This window comes from Somniosus microcephalus, chromosome 14 (genome assembly GCF_052327205.1).
Source record: "Somniosus microcephalus isolate GS21.2 chromosome 14, FLI_Smic_1.0, whole genome shotgun sequence".
NCBI classification, from domain to species: Eukaryota; Metazoa; Chordata; class Chondrichthyes; order Squaliformes; family Somniosidae; genus Somniosus; species Somniosus microcephalus.
In genome coordinates this window covers 53,056,072-53,078,817 of record NC_141000.1, presented here as the reverse complement: position 1 = coordinate 53,078,817, position 22,746 = coordinate 53,056,072, and positions in this window count along the sequence as shown.

Here is a 22,746-nt window from a genome sequence, read left to right as displayed (position 1 = left end):
CATGGGTTCGACCCTTGTTCTCGATTCTACCAGTTGGTCAGCATGACGTCGTATTACATTTTCACCAATATCTACCGTGTACATCAGGGGTCCTTGTCTGGCCCGAATTGTTCCAGATTGCCATTTCTCATTCTTATAGTCCCGGGCTAACACTGGTTGTCCTATTTCGAAACTCCGAGTGGTCTTGTTATTTATGTGCTGGAGCTGTTTGTTTTCGACTTCCCTCCGCACATTTGGTTTTAACAAGTCCAACCTGGACCGCAACCTCCTGTTATAGAACATCATGGCAGGACTTTGGTTTGTCACTGCATGAGTGGCGTTTCGATATGCAAGTAGGAAATTGTCCACCTTGTGTTGTAGTGGAATCTGATCTTCGCTCATGGCCTTTATTGCTTTTTTGAACGTTTGTACAAATCTCTCGGCCAACCCGTTTGTAGCCGGATGATATGGGGCAGAGGTATAATGTTTCACCCCATTCTTCTTCTTGAATTTCTGGAATTCTTCTGACACGAACTGCGGTCCGTTGTCTGAACATATTTGTTCTGGCAATCCATTTCTTGCAAATATCGTTCTTAGCACCGCGATCGTCTTTTCCGAGGTAGTGGTAGTCATCTTAATCACTTCTGGCCATTTAGAATGTGCGTCCACCGCAATTAAAAACATGGAGTCCATGAATGGACCAGCAAAGTCAATATGTACACGTTGCCATGGGGTTGAAGGCCATTCGCATGGATGCAGCGGTGCAATCGGAAGTGCATTTTGCACTTTTTGGCACCCTGAGCAGCTTTTCGTCAGATCCTCTATCTGTTGGTCGATACCCGGCCACCACACATAAGCCCTAGCAAGGCTTTTCATCTTGACTCCCCCCAGATGACCTTCATGCAGTTCCTTTAGAACTCTCTCCCTTAATTTAGGAGGAATAATCACCCGTGTTCCATACATCAATGTTCCTTGACAGACGGACAGCTGTTCTCGTCTGGCTGAGAATGCCGGTAACAGTGGTTCACCATGAGCTGGCCATCCTTTCACTGTCAATTCGTAGACCCGAGACAGTGTCGGGTCGTTCCTGGTTTCTCTCTCAATACTTGCATTGGTGACTGGTAAACATTCGATGATGGTCGAGTGAAATAGCTCAACAGGGTCAACTGTCGGTGCCTCTTCCGCTGTAGGTAGTGGCAGGCGCGACAGCCCATCAGCATTACCATGTTGCTTTGTACCTTTCAATTCGATCTGATATTGATGTGCCCCTAGGAAAAGGGACCATCTCTGGAGCCTCTGCGCTGTCATCACCGAAACACCCTTCTTAGGGTTAAAAATGGAAACCAACGGCTGGCGGTCTGTCAGCAGCATAAACTTTTGCCCTTGCAGGTAATGATTAAATTTTTTTACTCCCCACACAAGGCTGAGAGCCTCCCTATCTATCTGAGCATAGTTGCGCTCAGCGGAGGTCAATGATCTGGATGCGAATGCGACTGGTCTTTCCAAGCCATTTGGCAACTTATGTGAGAGCACTGCCCCAATACCATATGGAGAAGCATCACAAGCTAACCGAATAGGCAGCGTTGGGTTAAAGTGAGCCAACACTTCCTTAGAGGTGATCAATGCCTTGCCTTTGTGAAAGGCCCACTTACAGTCCTTGCTCCACTTCCATGGCACTCCCTTCTGCAAAAGAGCGTTCAGCGGGTGTAGCACCGTGGATAAATTTGGCAGAAACTTATGGTAATAGTTAATCAACCCTAGGAACGACCTCAACTGGGATACATTCTCCGGAGCGGGAGCCTTCACAACAGCTTCGATCTTGTCAGGTGACTTGTGAAGCCCCTCCTAGTCAATGACGTGACCACAGTACGAGGTTTGCTTCTGAAAGAACTCACATTTCTGGTGATTAACTCGAAGTCCATATTCTTTCAATCTGTTGAGCACCTGTTCCAAATTTGCAAGGTGTTCCTCATCATCATTTCCTGTAATCAGAATGTCGTCCAGGTAACATTGTGTGCCTGGAATTCCCTGTAATACCTGCTCCATGGCCCTTTGCCAAATCGCTGGAGCCGATGCCACTCCAAAAACCAGTCTATTATACCGATATAAGCCCTTATGCGTGTTGATCGTGAGATACTGGCGTGACGCTTCATCAACTTCCATCTGTAAATACGCCTGCGCCAGGCCTATCTTGGTGAAGTGTTTCCCACCAGCCAACGAAGCGAAGATATCCTCAATCCGTGGAAGCGGATATTGCACCGTGTGAAGCACCAGATTAACAGTGATCTTGAAATCGCCACAGATGCGAACCTTCCCCGGTTCCCCCGGTTTGTTACTCGATGAATGCTTCATGACGGGAACAATGGGCGTGGCCCATTCACTCCAGTCCACCTTTGACAGTACTCCGGACCGTTCTAGTCCTTCCAGCTCAGCTTCCACAGCAGGTCGTATCGCATAAGGTACCAGTCTGGCTTTGAAAAATTTCGGGTTTGCATGTTCTTCAACTTTGATGTTTGCCGTAATTCCTTTCAGTGTTCCCAGTCCCTGCTGGAACACCTCTTTAGCATCGTCCAATATTCTGGACAGTCGTTTAGGTTTGACATCTTCCTTTTTGCCGGAATCTACAGTTAGTGCTTTTAAGGAATGCCAGTCCATATTTATTCTCCTGATCCATTCCCATCCCAGTAATGGTGGACCTCCCTCAGGTAACACATATAAGTCCATTCTTCGGCTTTCTTTATCCTTGTGGACCACCTTTACCTTTATCTTTCCAATGGGGTATACTCTTTGCCCCGTGTATGTTTTCAAAACAATCTCCGTATCCCTTAAGGGAATGTGTGGAAATAACCTTTTGTAATCTTGCTTATTCATGACCGTCAATGCCGATCCAGTGTCCAATTCCATCTTCACTTGGACTCCTGCTATCTGAAGTGTGACCCAGATAGTTTGGTGGTCTGCTGTGTTACCCACATTATGTATTCTTAGACAACCCAGTTCCTTACTGCTGGAGTCTGAATCCGTCTTCTGTTCATCCGAACTGTTCTCTGTCACCTTGTGTACCTTTTTGCACTTTTCCTGCGGTGACTTTTTGCTGCTGGTCTTCTTAACTGACCGGCATACTTTAGCTATGTGACCGAGCTTGCCACATTTTCTGCATTCCTGATTTTTGAACCAGTACTGATTCTGATCATGCGTTGTCCTTCCGCAACGATAACACTTTACTGCACCCAATGCCATTTGATTGGTGCTGAGTTCCGATGACCTTAGTTGCATTTCCGCGGTGCCTCTTGCTGCGGCCTCATGCGATACTGCAATGGTGACAGCTTTCTCAAGCGTAAGGTCCTTTTCTTCTAGCAGACGCTTTTGTGTTCCTTCTTTTAATAATCCACACACGAATTTATCTCTCAGAGCATCTGCTAGTCCTGTACCAAACTGACAGTACTTTGATAGTTTACGCAGTTCAATTAAGAATTCAGCGTTGCTTTCCTCTTTCAGCTGCGTTCTGCTGTAAAATTTAAATCGTTCCGCTATCATCAGCGGCGTGGGGTTTAAATGTTCTTGCAGGATCGTAACAATTTTTGCGAAAGTCTGATCCGCCGGTTTATCTGGTGTTATCAGATGCTTCAATAACCCATACGTCTTCGCCCCCATTGAGTTTAATAATGTTATTGCTTTCTTATCATCTGGTACTTCATTTGCTGTACAATAAACTCCAATGCGTTCTACATACGTGGCCCAATCTTCGACATCGCTATCAAAAGCATTGATGTTACCATGTTTAGGCATCCTTGCAAGTTTCTTTAAATTTTCTTTTTCCCAAAATGGCGGCTTCCCGCGCTTGTCTTCTTCCCCCGCCTACTAAAATGGCGGCTTCCCGCGCTTGGCGGTTTTTCCCGCGCTAGTCTTCTTCCCCCGCCGACTACAATGGCAGCTTCCCGCGTTTGCCTTCTTCCCCCGCTGGCTGCAATGGCGATTGCCGTGCTGCTGCCGTTCTCACCTCCCCAGCGGTTCTCAATTCCCCGACGCTGCTTTTTGCTCCCCCGCGGTTCCCGTGGGCATTCACGCTTCCCCTGCTGTTGTGCCTCTCAGCCCCGCTTGCAGGCCGGTCCTTTACACCGGCTGCGGTTGAGTTCTCCGCGGTTCTCGTGGCCTTAACGCTGCCCCAGTCGCTGCGCCTCTCGGCCCCGATTGCAGCCTGGCCCATTTCACCGGCCGCGGTCGAGTTCTCCGCCCTTTTTCCTCCGTTTTCCCTCCCCTACTCCACAGCCAACGCGGCCGACTTTCTGCTCGTGTCGCTGATCGGCTTGCCCACCACCGTGGTAGAAGGGATGATCACTGCCTGTCGCTGATGGAGGGCTTCATGGTCAGAATTTTTCTTTTTAACCCGGGTTCTCGATGCCTCCCGTGCGATGTGGTGCTCAGCAGGATGATGAGGGCGGATGCCTCTTCTCGACGCCCGTTCTGAGGACGAAGCTGCCTTGGATGTAAAACTGCCGCAGGGTAAGATCGGACTCGTCGCCACTGTTGAGTCTGTGTGTCCCAGTTATGCTTATTATAAATCACTGGACACAGACAACAAGAATAACTTTAACAGGTCTTTACTATTTGGAGGTCAGGGCTGAACTGCCCAGCAAATCACTACACAACGTTTATATACCGGTGTGGTCACCACCGGTATTACAGTATACAGCAGCCAAGAGAAAGTAGTACATCTCTTAAGGTAGTTCTCTTAAGGTGGAACAGGTTACATACACCACACTTTTCACAGCCCAATGCGTGGCCAAGAGATGCCGCTCGCAATTGGAAAAACTCCTTTCTACATTTGTGAGCACCCTGGAGGAATAAACCACTGGCCTCAGCTTGCTGTGTCGCTCTTGAAGCAGTACAGCGCCCAAGCTATCCCCGCTAGCCGCTACCTCCAGGAAAAACTCCTCCCCCCCATCTATGGCCCCCAGAGCTGGCGCGGTCTGCAAGTCCATCTTGAGTTTTTCAAATGCTGCCTGACAACCCTCATCCCAGGACCACTCCACTCCTTTGTGTAGGAGTCGGAGCAGCGGGGCTGCTGTGGCTGCATAATCCTCAATGAAGTCTCTGCAGTACCCGGTCAGTCCCAGAAAGGACCTCACACCCGATACGGTGGTGGGGATCAGTAGATCTTGTACCGATTCCCGTCTGGCCTTATCTATAGCTCTTTCACCGGCGCGGATGGTCAGACCCAGGAATTTTACTTCCTGCTGGCCGATCCGTGCCTTCTTTGGGTTTACTTTGAAACCCTTTCTGCCTAACAGCTCCAATAACTCGGCCAATAGTGGGCCATGCTCCTCTCTGGAATCTGTGAACAGGAGCAGGTCGTCCACATACTGCACTAGCTGATTGGGCTGGCTGAACTCTTTTAAACTCCCTGCCATGCATTGATGGAAAATGCTGGGGCTGTTGTGGAAACCCTGTGGCAAGCAGTTCCAGGTGTACTGTTGCCCTTTAAAGGTAAAGGCAAACTTGTACTGATCCTCCCTCCTTAAAGGGATGGGCCAGAACCCGTTGGAAATATCCAGCACCGTGAACATGGTCACGGAGGCTGGAATACTCCCTATCAGGTCGGCAACTGCTGCTACCGTCGGCGCGCAGGCTGGGATGTTGCTATTGAGGACTCTGTAGTCCACCGTGGCTCTCCAGGAATCGTCTGGCTTCCTCACCGGCCACAAAGGAGAGTTTACATGGGTGACTATCGGTCTCAACACGCCCTGCTGCACCAATGAAGACATTGCTGTCTCCATGTTGGGCTCCACTTCCCGGGGGAAGTTGTACTGTTTTTGGGGTCGGGCCGTGGGGTCTCCATCTACTCTGACCTCAAACCCGGTGACCCTCCCGTAATCGTGTTTGTGAGTGGCAAACATAGTCAGGTGGTCTGACACGAATGCCTGCAGATCTTGTGGGACGCCTGCGACCATGAGCTCGAGGTCGTAGCCCTCTTTTGGCTTCACGGTGCACAGGGTCCCTCTTTCTCCTTTCCCTGGGATGATAACTACTTCGCCCTGTTTACCCTTACTCGCTCCCCAAAGACAATGATTTCTTAGATCCACGAGGATCCCGTGTTCTGCCAAGAAATCGGACCCGAGGATCCCCTTTCCACCCTCCACCTCCCAGTTCATCAGTATACACTTCCACTTGGTGCGGAGTGGTCCTAAATAAACTGAGAGGGGAATGGAAAATGCGCCAGCCTGTTCCTTGCCAGTGAAGCCCGACAGAATATATGGAAACCCGGTGGACAGACGTGAGGTGGTAGGGTCATCTGTGTGGATCACGGTGCACGATGCCCCAGTATCCAACAGATAGATCCCTTTTACCTCCTCCACCTCCATCTCCATGAGAGGTCACCTCCATACATCATATTGCAGCGCACAAAAGTAAACGGGCTGCGCCGGCTCTAGTCATTTGGGTGCAGCGGTCGGGGCTGCGGGAACAACGGGACCGGTGGTGGCTGCTATCTTCCCCTGCGAGATCATAAGTGACCGCATTGTCTCTAAAATTGATTCTATCGCAGCGGGGTCCATAGCTGCACCAGCTCCTTTTGCTGGGACAGGAGCTGCGGCTTGTGCTTGGGCTGGTGCTGGGGCGGTGGTCTGGGCTTGGGCTTGGGCTGCGGGAGATTTTCCCTTATTATCTTTCCACGGATTTTTACAGTCCTTGCGCCAATGTCCATCCTTCCCACACCCGTAGCAATTGAGTTTGGCTTGGGCAGGCCGATTCCCCTCCTGACGCCACTCCTTCTTACTTGGGGCTGCGGGTTTTGCCTCATGCACCTTTCCCTTAGAGGGAGGTACCTCCTGACTTCTACAATTCTTGTATGCAATGGTGAGCTGGCAGAGCACCGTTTCCTCCGTGACACTGGGACCTTGGGGGTCAAACCAAGACTTGGCTAGGGCCTGTATCCGTGGCAAGCTGTTAGCAACCAAGCAACGGAGCCAATGAACCAGCTGTTCGGCGCTCATTGCAGCCCATTCAGGCATGCCTGGACAACTGCGTCGATACACTGGCCACAGCCTTTCTGCGAAAACCCGTGGGGGTTCTCCAGTTAGCTGCACAGTCCCTTCCACCCGTTGGAACGGATTACCGTCGTCCACTCCCATAACTTCCAAGACCTCATCCCTGAGATCCACATACCCGTTCTGCCCCCTCTTACTCTCGTCTGAGAGGCACTGAAGGATTGTGCTATCCAGGGAGAAGAGCAGCATCTTCGCCCGTTCTTGATCATCACAATCATTAATGGCGGCTGTCTCCTCTATCTCCCTGAAATGAACTGAGGGATCTCCCTTTACTGTGAGTCTTGGGAGGTGGCTCACCATGGATCTTAGTTGTTGGGCACCATAGGGCACCACGAGCTGGTTCAGGTGGGGTCCGTCCGTGCCATCGTCGGCATTGGGACTGAACCTCTGGTGCCGAGTAGGATACATTGGTGCCGGCTCCAGCTTTACTACCAGGGGATGTTCTTCCACCCGTTCCACCTCGGCTACCTCCTCTTCTACCACCCCCTTTTTTTTGGGCCAAGCCTCGCTATAGCTCGTTGGTGCTGAGGCTCAATGGCTGGTGCCACAACTACTCCGTATGGAATCGTTTTTTTGATTCCTTTAAAAAGTCCATGTGACTGGCTTTTGGGCTTATGAGGCATACCATGCCTTTTGCCTTAACCAAAGCTGTTCTCAGGTCTTCTATGGTCTTTTGGCAGGGGCCATGGTCTGTGCTCTCAAACCCGTGCTCGAGAGCCAGCTTGTAAGCTGCCTTAACTTCCACTACTCTCTCCTCCTGCGCTCTTAGCTGTTGTGCGAGGTGGGCATTTTTCTCCCGTATTCTCGCTTCAAGGATCTTTGCCTCAGTAACCTGACATTCCAGATACTCCATTCTAGCCTGGTGTTGGCTGGCTACAACTTGGCATTCCTGATTCAGCGCGAGAAGTGCTGTGATGAGTTTTTCCCCACCCATGGCCTTTTCCTCTATCTCTGCTGCCTGGGTTGTGATCTTGGCTGCCTGTGCTGCAACAACTCTGTCCAAAACCTGGACTTGTTTCTTGTAACACATCAGCCACACTGCCTTTTCCACTGACTTCTTATGCTCTTTGCTCTCTGTCCACCTGATGGCTGCGTCTACCGGATGCCCATATAGTAAGAGATCGGAAATCCACTGCTTAGTGAGATTTACCTTACCAAAAACATAATCCGCTATCCTCTCATCCATAACATATCGTCCATTCAAACCTGGGTCTAATACATTGCAATCCTGCTGCCAGTGTCCTGCTGCGGTCGCCATTTTCTATAAGGGGTTCACCTCCTTGGAACGCAGAGGTTTCTCTCTCTAGAGGCCTCTCTCTCCCTCTTGCACAGTAAACACTTGAGTGATTCGACCCACTCACCCCTTAGGTTCTAGACACTGGCCTTAGATGGAGGAACTACAATGCAGAGAATTTTCTTATAGACCAAGTTTAATGAAACAAAATGAAATTTTATTGCATAAGGAAAAACAAACCAAATGCAAGCAAGTAAGAGGGTACATGGGAGGGAAAAACAAATCAAAATACAGTGCTAACTAAAATAGATACAGGCATATTATATTTTACAAACGTCATCATGAAATGGGGAAACACACGGAACATCGAGGGACAACAACTCATGTTAATTATACCCAAAATGCCCACCCCCTTAAACCTATCTAGATCCGATTATGAAGGGCCAGAAACATGCTCACCAATCCAGTTGGAAAAATATAGAGTTTTGAAACAAGTCTGCATTTTGATCCCCTCAGGCATCCTGTTTCCGCGTGGTCAGTGGAGCCACAGCGAGCTGCGCTACACTTCTCTCTCTCTCTCAAGGTGAAGGTCATGGGCAGGCTGGACACTGGCAGGCCTGGACGTCAGTGGGGACGGAGACCATCTGTTTGACCACGGTTGGAGAGGTCTCTAGCTGGTTACCATTTTCATATGGGTTTCCTCTGTAGGGCTGCTGCCCTTTTGTCTCGTCAGCGGCCCGGGGTTTGTTGACGATCTCCCGATGGTTACCCCGGGGTGGGACACAGACTCGAATCACCTTCTTGATTGCTGCCTCGTTTTCTTCTTCTTCAATCCTTCCGAGCTGTTGATCTGTGAAGGAGGATGATGAGCCTCCTGATAGCTACCGATGGCTACCCCGGGACTCCAAATATACTTCTCAAGAGAAGCCTTTATCTCCCGCCAAATCAAGGTTAGTCTTTGTTTAACTTTTGGCGGGCTTGTATCACAACGGGGTACTTATTATATTTAAACTGCTTTCGGGATGGCCGGTAATGGCCATCTCTGGTCTGGAATGACCTTGTATTGTTTTGAATGTCCACTTGATGTCTTTAATGGGTCTATGATGCTCCCCTTATATGATTATAAAACTGTTTCCCTTTGTCTGGGTAAACATTCAGATGGCCTTTATCTACAGGCCGATCTGACTGGATCTGCATCCAATACATATGTATGTGTTTGTGTCTGGTTTCGTTTTCTCAGAAACGGCTTCCAGAACTTACTACGGGTTGAATCCACAAAGGCTGTCTGTGGACTGCAGGAACCATTTTAAAGTGTCCAAAAAGCTAGTCACGGGGTCTGGCAGCCATTTTATATGCCCCTTTTTCCTGGGCTTCTTTTAAAACATTCTTTAAAACAAGGCCTCTTCTGCCAATAGACCCTTATAATACAATGTTCAATTTTGCGGATCTTACAGTGGTGAGCCGCCTTCTTCAACCGCTGCAGTCCGTGTGGTGAATGTAGTGTATGTACCTTTAAGAGGAACTATGTTTTTGAAGCCCCTGTATACTGTAGTACCAGTCTTGACCACTCGGGTATATAAGCCTGTGTAGCGTCTTGTGTTGTTAGTTCACCTCCAGACTTTGTTCAGTAAACACTTGTTAAATCAACTCCTGCATTCCGTGTCTCTATTAACACACGGCGATGAGATAGAAATGAACTTACCTGCAATTCGGCAGCACCTCAAGGGGATCGAATACTCAGACAGAGGTCGAAGCCAGAAGCAAGAAAAAAAATTAAAATAACTCGAAGAAACTCGAAAACGAGGGCCAGGCTTGGTCTCCAGTCTGTGGTTTCCCCAGCTAAACGGGCTGGTGGCAGGTAGTGCACTGATCCTTCCTGGGCTGCGGCGGGCTAGAGCTCGATCGGGTGGCTCTGCAACGGGGCCGGGCAGCGAGTTGGGAAGCAGAAGCAAAGAGAGAGAGAGGGTGGAGCACTCAGGGTGCGGTCGGCGTTCGGACCGAGCAGAGGGAGGGGAAAGTCCCAGAGGGTCCGCTCCATGACGGGAACGGTTTTTCAATTACGGAGAGAATATTGAAGCGATATATAAAAAAATAGAAATACCGCGAAAAGCTGCAGGTCGCAACGGGAACCGTGGAGAACAGCGTTAGCAGCAGCGGCAGCAGCGGGAAAGCGCGGGAGGCGCCAACTTAACTCGGCGGGGAAGAAAGAAAAGCACAGGAGGCGCCATTTTGATCCATCAGGGACGGAGGAAAAGCGCGGGAAGCGCCATTTTAGATTTTCAAGATGCCGAAGACTGGCAATATTACTGCTTTTGATAGTGATATAGAAGATTAGACCACATATGTGGAAAGAGTGGAGGTATATTGCAAGGCGAATGAAGTAGCAGATGATAAAAAGGCATCGGTACTTCTAAATCTGATGGGCGCAATGACATACGGGCTGTTACAAAACTTGATCACTCCAGCCAAACCGATGGACAAGAATTTTAATGAGATTGTTGATACCTTACAGGAGCACTTAAACCCAACACCGCTGCTGATAGCGGAACGATTTAAATTCTTCAGGAGGAATCAGCACAAGAATGAAAGTAACGCTGATTACCTCACCGAATTCCGAAAGCTGTCAAAGCACTGCCAATTCGGGGCAGGACTGGCAGATTCTCTACGAGACAAATTCATCTGCAGTCTCCTAAGCGAAGGAACACAGAAAAGACTACTTTCTGAGAAAGATTTGACACTGGACAAGGCTTTCAGTGTGGCTGTATCATACGAAGCAGCAGCAAGAGGAGCTGCAGAGATACAGCAAAAGCCACAGGACTTCGGCACCCATGAAATGACACGGGGTTTCGAGAGATGTTATCGCTGCGGCAGATCCACCATGACCAGAAGGACTGCTGGTTCAAGGACAAAGCATGCAGGCGATGCGGAAAGATGGGACACATTGCACGTGTATGCAGATCTGGAAAGAAATCCGCTGACAGTAAAAAGGTCAATAAGGAAAAGTACAGAAAGGTACAAATGATGATGGACAGTAGCTCCAAAGACCAGAAGAGTGATAGCGACTCCGGAAACAAGAGACTAAGCTGTCTCAAATTACATAATGTAATTGCCAAAGAAGATTACCAGACCATTTGGGTTACCCTCACGATAGCGGGGTCCCCAGTCAAAATGGAGCTAGATACAAGATCAGCTCTGACCATCATGAGTCAACGGGATTATGAGCGGCTATTTCCGCATATACCTTTGAAAGAAACATCCATTGTCTTGAAGACATATACGGGGCAGAAAGTATACCCCAGAGGGAAAATAAGGGTGCCTGTTGTATACAACGGCAAGCAAATGCAGAAGTTGTATTTATACGTTCTGCAAGATGGTGGTCCACCATTGTTGGGACGTGAATGGATCAGAAAGATACGTTTAGACTGGCACTCCATTCAGACACTGACGGTGACCAGTAAGAAAAAAACCGATGATGACGTCATACCTGGACGATTAAAAGAAATCTTGGCTAACGCCAAAGAAGTGTTTCAACAGGAACTAGGAACCCTGAAAGGCGCCACCGCCTCAATAAAAGTGGAAGATGCGGCAATTCCCAAGTTTTTTAAGGCAAGGCCGGTGCCATACGCAATTCGTCCAGCCATCAAGGCAGAGCTGGAGAATTTGGAAAAAGCAGGCGTGTTATCCAAGGTAGATTGGAGTGAGTGGGCAACACCCATCGTCCCGGTCATGAAGAAAACGTTGAATAATGATACTTCTGAAGAACAGAGAAAAGTTCGCATCTGTGGGGACTTCAAGGTGACTGTAAACCCGGTTCTTCACACGGTACAGTATCCTCTTCCGAGGATAGAAGATATTTTTGCCTCACTATCCAGAGGGAAATGTTTCACCAAAATTGACTTAGCACAGGCATATCTACAGATGAAGGTTGAGGAGGCCTCTCAAAAGTATCTCACGATAAACACACACAAAGGCCTGTATCAGTACAATCGACTGGTTTTTGGAGTGGCATCAGCTCCGGCTATCTGGCAAAGAGCTATGGAGCAAGTCCTGCAAGGGATTCTGGTGACTCAATGCTACCTAGACGACATCCTTGTAACAGGAGAAAATGACAACGAGCACCTTGCCAACTTGGAGCAGGTGCTCACGAGGCTGAGAGCAAATCGCCCCAAGTGCGAATTTTTCCAGAAACAAATATCATATTGTGGCCATGTCATTAACGAAGAAGGGTTGCATAAGTCACCTGAAAAAATTGAAGCGGTCGTAAAAGCCCCAGCGCCTGAAAATGTCTCACAATTAAGGTCGTTCCTGGGATTAGTAAATTACTATCATAAATTTTTACCAAACTTGTCGACAGTTCTGCACCCGCTTAACGCACTACTACAAACGGGAGTAGTTTGGAAATGGAGCGAAGACTGTAAACGTGTCTTCCATAAATGCAAAGGCTTGATCATGTCCAGGGAAGTGTTGGCTCATTACAACCCATCACTGCCAGTTAGACTGGCGTGCGATGCATCCCCTTACGGCGTGGGAGCGGTATTATCGCATAGATTCCCTGATGGCTCGGAGCAGCCGATAGCTTTTGCGTCACGCTCATTGAACTGAGCTGAGCGTAACTATGCCCAGATCGACAGGGAGGCACTCAGCCTGGTGTGTGGGGTGAAGAAATTCAACCATTACCTACACGGACAAAAATTTACCTTGTTGACTGACCATCAACTCCTCGTCTCCATATTCAACCCTAAAAAGGGCGTTCCCATTATGACAGCGCAAAGGCTACAGAGGTGGTCCCTTTTCCTAGGGGCACACCAATATGACATAGAGTACAAAGGAACAAAACAGCATGGGAATGCTGACGGGTTGTCGCGCCTACCATTGCCAACGGTGGAAGAGGCGCCTACAGTGGACCCAGTGGAGATATTCCACTCGACCATAGTGGAGTGCCTACCGGTGACAAATTCTACCATTGAAAAGGAAACGCGAAATGACCCGACTCTCTCACGAGTCTACGATTTAACGGTGAAGGGATGGCCAGCACATGGCGAACCACTGTTGCCAGCATTCTCGCAAAGAAGAGAACAGCTGTCAGTGTGCCGAGGAACCTTGATGTGTGGATCCAGAGCGGTGATTCCACCCAAACTCAAGGATAAAGTGCTAAAGGAGCTTCACGAGGGGCATCTGGGTGGAGTGAAAACGAAGAACTTAGCCAGGGCGTTTGTATGGTGGCCAGGTATCGATGGAGACATCGAAGAAATGACTAAAAGCTGTCTAGGATGCCAGAAGGTCCAAAACGCCCCACCACAAGCCCCTCTACATCCATGGGAGTGGCTCTCATCTCCATGGCAAAGGGTATATATCGACTTTGCTGGTCCATTTATGGACTCAATGTTCTTAATCGCGGTTGATGCACACTCCAAGTGGCCGGAGGTGATAAAGATGTCCTCCACCACCACGGAAAAAACCATCACAGTATTAAGGACCATATTCGCCAGGAATGGGCTGCCTGAACAGATCTGTTCTGATAATGGACCGCAATTTGTATCCGAAGAATTCAGGAAGTTCTTAAAAAACAATGGGGTTAAGCACTACACGTCCGCCCCATACCATCCCGCCACCAATGGATTGGCTGAAAGGTTTGTCCAGACCTTCAAGAAGGCCATAAAGGCCATGGGTAATGAAGACATAAATCTACAACATAAGGTATATAACTTCTTGTTTGCGTACAGGAATGCAACACATGTGGTTACAAACCAAACCCCCGCCATGATGTTTTTCAATAGAAGACTAAGATGCCGGCTGGATTTGGTCAAGCCAAACGTCAGAAGGGACGTAGAGAACCAGCAATTTCAAAGCATGAATGAAAGGCCAACTAGAACCTTCCAGATAGGTCAACCAGTTTTGGCCCGGGACTACCGTACTGAGAAATGGCAGCCTGGAACTATTTGCACACGACTAGGACTGCTGATGTATACCGTGGACATTGGAGAAAGCATAATAAGGTGCCATGCTGACCAGATCATAGAGTCATCCGAAAAGGGACAACCTACACCACAACTCTCTACGCCTAGTGATGAAGCAGAGATACCCATAGTATCTACCTCCGATCCGGTGATACTGGAACCAGATGAACCCGACACTGACATTGAAGCCGAATCGACCTTGCCAAAAGAACCTACTACACCACCGAGGCGTTATCCGGACCGAGTCAGGAAGCCTCCAGAGAGACTGAATTTGTAATTGATTAACTTCAGCAAATGTGTATATTATTGTTCTTGTAAAAATGTTATTTAATGATTACTTAAAATGTTATGTACTATTTATCTAAAAGGGGAGGAATTGTAGTGTATGTACCTTTAAGAGGAACTATGTTTTTGAAGCCCCTGTATACTGTAGTACCAGTAGTGACCACTCGGGTATATAAGCCTGTGTAGCGTCTTGTGTTAGTTCACCTCCAGACTTTGTTCAGTAAACACTTGTTAAATCAACTCCTGCATTCCGTGTCTCCATTAACACATGGATCTAACAGTGAAAGTAGTCCCACAGTGCTGTTAGGTAGGGAGTTCCAAGATTTTGACCCAGTGACGATGAAGGATCGGCGATATACTTCTAAGTCAGGATAGTGTATGACTTGGAGGGAAACTTGAAGGTGGTGGTGTTCCCATGCGCCTGCTGCCCTTGTCCTTCTAGGTGGAAGAGGTCGCAGGTTTGGGAGGTGCTGCCGAAGAAGCCTTGGCGAGTTGCTGCAGTGCATCTTATAGATGGTATGCACTGCAGCCATGGTACGCCAGTGGTGGAGGAGGGAGTGAAAGTTTAAGGTGGTGGATAGGGTGCCAATCAAGCGGGCTGCTTTGTCCTGTATGGTGTTGAGCTTTTTGAGTGTTGTTGGAGCTGCACTCATCCAGGCAAGTGGAGAGTATTCCATCACACTCCTTACTTGTGCCTTGTAGATGGTGGAAAGGCTTTGGGGAGTCAGGAGGAGAGACACTCGCCGCAGAATACCTAGCTTCTGACCTGCTCTTGTTGCCACAGTATTTACGTGGCTGGCCCAGTTAAGTTTCTGATCAATGGTGACACCAAGGATGTTGATGGTGGGGCTTTCAGCAATGGTAGTGCCATTGAATGTCAAGGGATGGTGGTCATTGATGATGCAGCTGAAGATGGTTGGGCCTAGGACACTGCCCTGAGGAACTCCTGCAGCGATGTCCTGGGGCTGTGATGATTGACCTTTAACAGCCACAACCATCTTCCTTTGTGCTAGGTATGACTCCAGCCAGTGGAGAGTTTTTCCCCCGATTCCCATTGACTTCAGTTTTTCTAGGGCTCCTTGATGCCACACTCGGTCAAATGCTGCCTTGATGTCAAGAGCAGTCAGTCTCACCTCACCTCTGGAATTCAGCACCTTTGTCCATGTTTGGACCAAGGCTGTAATGAGGTCGGTAGCCGAATGATCTTGGCAGAACCCAAACTGGGCATCAATGAGCAGGTTATTAGTGAGTAAGTGCCGCTTGATAGCACTGTCGACGACACCTTCCATCAATTTGTTGATGATTGAGAGTAGACCGATGGGGTGGTAATTGGCCAGATTGGATTTGTCCTGCTTTTTGTGGACAGGACATAACTGGGCAGTTTTCCACATTGTCAGATAGATGCCAGTGTTGTAGCTGTACTGGATCAGTTTGGCTAGAGGCACGGCTAGTTCTGGAGCACAAGTCTTCAGCAGGATAGCTGAGATGTTGTCGGGGCTCATAGCCTATGCTGTATCCAGTGCACTCAGCCGTTTCTTGATATCACAGGGAGTGAATCGAATTGGCTGAAGACTGGCTTCTGTGATGGTGTGGACCTCAGGAGTAGGCCGATATGGATCATCCAGTCGGCACTTCTGGCTGAAGATGGCTGCAAATGCTTCAGCCTTATCTTTTGCACTGACGTGCTGGGCTCCACCATCATTGAGGATGGGGATATTCATGACATACATGATACAATGTGTATGGTTGCACACCAGCTGGACGTGGAGGGAGTGGAATCCCTTTTGGTTCTGGTACACGGCACCCGCAAAGCGATGTGCATGCAGTCAATGGCACCCTGCTCCATGGGGAAGCCTTCAATCCTTGCAAAGCCGCATGCTCGCTCTGCCTGCTACTCTCTGGCAAGAGAGAATGAAATGTAGTCAGCTTTCTTTGAATACACAGCCTCAGTGACCTCCCTTACACAACAGTGGGAGACAAGCTGCGGGAAGTTGCAAATATCTCCCGGCTCCAGCCTGGAAGGAGCCCGACACATAAACGTTCATTGCCACGATCGCCTTCCCAGCCACTGGCAATGCGGTCCATGCCCTGCTCTGAGGTTACAGTTGTGGCTGCAGCAGGTGGCAGATTTCAGTGAGGATGTCCTCACTGAAGCGGAGACATCTCACACATTGTTCCTCGCTGCGGTTCAGGTAGGAGATTTGCTCCTAGAACACCCTGGGTGGATATGGCCTCCCTCTGAGAGCCCTTCTCCTCCTCCCTCTTCCAGCAGCTTGTCCTGCTCTGCATGCCCTCTGCTCATTCTCCAAGTCATGCTGTATTCCAAGGGGAATTCTTACTAGTGCACCCATGTCTGGCAGCAGACTCTTTGTGCTGAAGCCTTGAAATCAGGAAGAAGTCCTTCAGCACCTGCTGCACCACTCCCTGCAGAATTTGGCAACTTTAAACAACTATAAAAAGCACCGAACACTTGTAGACACGCACTAACAGCCAGAAGAAATCAACCAGCAACTAACCTGTAGGTAGTTGATGATCCCTTTAAATAGTGCTGGTGTTGGGCTCTTCCTGCTGTTGAACACGTGTTCAGCTATGCAAGCTTAAGAGAGGGCATTAGCTAGAGGGTTAAGCTCCAAAATGGCAGTGCTAGCATCAAATCAGTGTTGCGCGCTGATTGATGTCATGATCTGCCTGCTCTGCATACATTGGCGGGCGTTCACTGCGTGCGTGCTAATGCCCTCACCAATATGGAGGCTGGCACAATTCGTTCTACGCATGGACACCATTTTGGACCTCAAAAGGCACTCGTAGCACCCAAATGGCTACGGATCTGAATTTTGTGCCATCAGACCTTTATCTGCACACACTTTCTTCTCAGTGGCAGGGTAGATAAATGGCTTGCAGACTCGGCTGTGATGTGCAACACAGTGTAGAATTCGCAAAATTAATATTGTATTATAAGGGTCCTTTGGCAGAAGAGGCCTTGGTTTAAAGACTGTTTTAAAAGAAGCCCAGAAAAAAAGGGGGCATATAAAATGGCCGCCAGACCCCGTGACTGACTTTTGAACGCTTTAAAATGGTTCTTGCAGCCCCCAGACAGCCTTTGTGGATTCAACCCACAGTAAGTTCTGGAAGCCGTTTCTGAGAGAACGAAACCAGACACTTACACATACATATAGATTGGATGCAGATCCAGTCAAGATCGGCCTGTAGATAAAGGCCATCTAAATGTTTACCCAGACAAAGGGGAACAGTTTCATATTCATGAGGAAAGCATCAAGGACCCGTTTAAGACATCAAGAAGACATTAAAACATTACCAGGTCATTCCAGACCAGAGATGGCCGTCACCGGCCATCCTAAAGCAGTTTAAAATATAATAACTCCCCGTTGTGATCCAAGCCCACCAAAAGTTAAACAAAGACGAACCTTGATTTGGCGGGAGATAAAGGCCTCATCTGAGAAGTATAATTGGAGACACCTGGGGTAGCGATCGGTAGCCATCGTAGCGATCAGAAAGCCATCAGAGCCATCACAGAGCGCCATTGTAGCCATCGTGGCGATTGAAGAAGAAGCAGACGGTTCGAGTCGACATCCCACCCCGGGGTAACCATCGGGAGATCGTTGACAAACCCCAGGCCGTTTGATGAGACAAAACTACAGAAGAAACCTATATGAAAGCAGGCTAGAGGCTTCCAACCGTGGTCAAGCAGATGTTCTCTTCCCCCGCATCGACATCCAGGCCCGCTGAGATCCAGCCTGTCCGTGACCTTCACCTCGAGGAAGAGAAGGCGTGTCGCAGCTCGCAGCCCGCAGTGCTGACCACGAGGAGACAGGACACCTGAAAGGATCAAAACGCAGACCTGTTTCAAAACCTTGCAATTCCTAGTTGGATTGGTGAGCATGTTTCTGGCCCTACATAATCGGATCTAGATAGGTTTAAGGGGGTGGTTATTTTGGGTATAATTAACATGAGTTGTTGTCCCTCGATGTTCCGTGTGTTTCCCCATTTTATGATGACTTTTGTAAAGCATAATATGCCTGTATCTATTTTAGCTAGTACTGTATTGCTATGATTTGTTTTTCCCTACCATGTACCCTCTTATTTGCTTGCATTTGATTTGTTTTTCCTTATGCAATAAAATTTCATTTTGTTTCATTAAACTTGGTCTATAAGAGTATTCTCTGCATTGTAGTTCCTGCATCTAAGTCCAGTATCTAGAACCTAAGGGGTGAGTGGGTCGAACCACTCAAGGTTTTACTGTGCAAAAGAGAGAGAGAGGCCTCTGGCGAGAGAAACCTCTGCGACCTCAGAGAGAAAACCCCTTACAACAGTGAAAATCATTTATATAATAATCTATGAATTACCATGAAATTCATAAGTACCAAGCCTTTTTTTTACTAATTTTCATTCAATTTATGTAATTTTTAGTCTACTTCAGGCCAAGCAATATTTCTTGTCTGTTCAGTGAGCCTCAAGTAATCTGAATATTTGATATGAATATTCTAAGCCTTTCACACCCAGCCTCAGCATGAGTGGCTCTATCATTTGCCTTGGAATATATTGGGACATGAGTAGCTCTGAATACTTATTTTAACTTTTGATCACTTGATACTTGCCTAACAATGCAACATTTCTGTAATAATTTCCTTCACATTAAAGCACATGAAAATTATTGTTATTACTTGCACTTAAAATGCAAATCCCTCAAAATAGGTTAATTCTCATCAGCATTAGGCTAAACCCTATATAAAAATATGAACAAAATACAGATGCAAAATGTGATCATGCATGACTGTGTGATGTACATATATGGAGAAGGTGCTAAACTGTTGAGTGCAAAGACAAATAAGTTATACTCCTCAATTTAAACTATCTACTTGACAATAATAGAAGTCTAGCACTTAGCCCATTGTTTTTGATCTTTCTACAATAATGGCCCAGATTTTGCAGTCTGAGGACGGCGAACTGGCAGCGTTCGCTGTCATTTCACCTTTGAAACTGACCGCAACTTCAGGGTTTAGCACATGCTCAGCCTAATGTGGAAACCCTAAAGTTGCGGTCTGTCATTCACTGCTCCTCCACAGTGCCCACCCCCCGCCAACATCCACAGAGGTGGCAATCACTTCAATCTCACAAATCGTGAAAACTGATGAAAACTTCGACTCTTCTGCAGTAATTACATTGTTAAATTCCCTATTAAAATTTAGACCCAAAGGTAATTAGGTGTAACTGGGGTTTTAGCATCATATTGACTGCTAAAAAAAAATTATAGCCCTGAAAAACAAATTTTAAATTTGTGCAGTTTCAAATTTATCCATATTAATAACAATTAGAATCCTTAAAAATCTTTATTTCAGGTTTGCCTTTTGTGAGAGCCCCAATCTTTGTTTTGCTCTCACTAACATTTTTTAAAAATTAGAATTTTAAGAGCTTCCACACTTCTTGGTTCGCCGTCTGTGAGAATTCTACATTTTGATTGGCTGCTTAAACAGCTTGTTCACATCACAGCAGCTCACGCCACGAGATTCCCACTATACTCCGTTCATTTCAACTATGCGTCGGAAAACCCGAACTTCTCGACACGGAGATTGCAACATCTTTGTGGGAAGCTTACTTCATGGCCAATGGCAAATGTCTTTGCTTTGCTGCTGACCGCAAATTATGGGCCAATGTTTCCAATTTAAACCATTGTTGGTGTTCTATAATTATACTTGTAATTAATGAAAGATTTAATTGATCTCTCTATATAACCACTATTCATTATGTTGTAACGCATGCAATGATCTGGCTAAAACATTTCAGAACAATTTTATAGTGTCAATGAGGAAGCAGTATAGTGTGCCCAAAACTAATAACCTTATTGCAATTCATCCACAAAGGTTCTATTGGGGAAGGGTCCTTTAGTGCACAATGGCCTAGAAATTTGGGAGTTTAGCGCCAGCCATTAAGGCCTGTTTTGATGAGCAACTGATGGCCGACTCGCTTTCACCCGCTTCCAGCGGGTCCCCTGTCAGCCGCTATTTTGGGCAGGTCGGCAGCGCTGCCATTGCCAGAGCTCGCTAGAGAAATGGAAATGAGGCAGATTGTGACTTCAGTGAGTGTTCAACGCTGATTTGACACATGATCTGCCATTTTTGACGTTGCCACTCCACTTACCGCCCACTTGTAATCATGTGGGGTGATGCAAGGATCAGTGTTGGGGCCTCAGCTATTTACAATCTATATTAATGACCTAGATGAAGGGACCGAGTGTAATGTATCCAAGTTTGCTGATGATACAAAGCTAGGTGGGACAGTAAGCTGTGAGGAGAGCACAAAGAGTCTGCAAAGGGATATAGATAGACTGAGTGAGTGGGCAGTAAGGTGGCAGATAGAGTATAATGTAGGGAAATGTGAGGTTATTCACTTTGGTAGGAAGAATAGAAAAACAGAATATTTTTGAAATGGTGAGAAACTTTCAAATGTTGGTGTTCAGAGAGATTTGGGTGTCCTCGTACAGGAAACACAGAAGGCTAGCACGCAGGTACAGCAAGCAATAAGGAAAGCAAATGGCACGTTGGCCTTTATTGCAAGGGGGTTGGAGTGTAAGAGTAAGGAAGTCTTGCTACAATTGTACAGGGCCTTGGTGAGACCACACCTGGAGTACTGTGAACAGTTTTGGTCTCCTTATCTAAGGAAGGATATACATGCCTTGGAGGCAGTGCAACGAAGGTTCACTATATTGATTCCTGGGATGAGAGGGCTGTCCTATGATAGATTGTGTAGAATGGGCCTATACTCTCTGGAGTTTAGAAGAATGAGAGGTGAATGAGAGGTGATAAAATTCTGTCAGGCATGGACAGACTAGATGCTGGAAGGATGGTCGGGGAGTCCAGAACCAGGGGTCATAGTCTAAGGATAAGGGGTAGGGTATTTAGGACTGAAATGAGGAGGAATGTCTTCACCCAGAGAGTGGTGAACCTGTGGAACTCTCTGCCACAGAGGGCGGTGGAGGCCAGTTCATTAAATATATTCAAGAAAGAGTTGGATATATTTCTTGAGGCTAAAGGGATCAAGGGATATGGGGAGAAGGCAGGGACAGGGTACTGAATTTGAATGATCAGCCATGATCTCATTGAATGGCGGAGCAGGCTCGAAGGGCCGAATGGCCTACTCCTGCTCCTATCTTCTATGTTTCTATCTCATTGAAACATACAAGATTCTGAAGGGGATTGACAGGGTAGATGCTGAGAGGTTGTTTCCCCTGGCTGGAGTGTCTAGAACTAGGGGGCATAGTCTCAGGATAAGGGGTAGGCCATTTAAGACCGAGATGAGGAGGAATTTCTTCACTTAGAGGGTTGTGAATCTTTGGAATTCTCTGCCCCAGAGGGCTGTGAATGCTGAGTCTTTAAATATATTCAGGACTGAGATAGATAGATTGTTGGACTCTAGGGGAATCAAGGGATATGGAGATCAGGCGGGAAAGTGGAGTTGAGGTCGATGATCAGCCATGATCTTATTGAATGGCGGAGCAGGCTCGAGGGGCCATATGGCCTACTCCTGCCCTTATTTCTTATGACCAGCTGACCAAGCAGTCAGCAGCAGGAAGGAGCCGCCAGCAGCGCTATTTAAAGGCATTATCAACAACAACTTGCAGCTGACGTGGTTTCTCAGTTTTACTGGCTCTGTCGAAGTTTCTGCAACTCTTGCAGCTTTCTAAACTTGTTTAAAGTTGCTGAGATGACAGGGAGTGTTGCTGCAAGTGGAGAATGCCTTGATTCTCATTTAAAGGCTTCTGCTCACACCACTTGCTCACAGTCATAGGGGCTCTACTTGTAGTCCCTCTCGCGCTTGAGTATCTTCGGTAGAGGAAACGGAGGCAGCGAAAAAGAGGAGAAGATGCTCACAGAGGGAAGAGGAGGAGGGCCAGGAGGGCTCTCAGCAGGAGGCCTTACCCAACTAGGATCTTTCTAGAGCATTTCTCTTACCTCCACTTAAGACAGGAGCAGTATATTAGGAGGCCAAGCTTCACCAAGAAAGTGGTCACAGAACTCTGACACCTCCTGCAAAAAGACCTGCAGTCTCTGAGCAAGACAGCTCTCCCAGTGGCCCTCAAGGTCACCATGGCCCTCAATTTCTTTGCTAGCGAGTCCTTCCATTCTGCAGCAGGGGACATAGCTAACATCTTCCAGTTCACCATCCATCGCTGCATCTGGGAGGTCACAGAGGCTCTGTACTCCAGGAGAAGGGACTTCAATGTCTTCTCTCT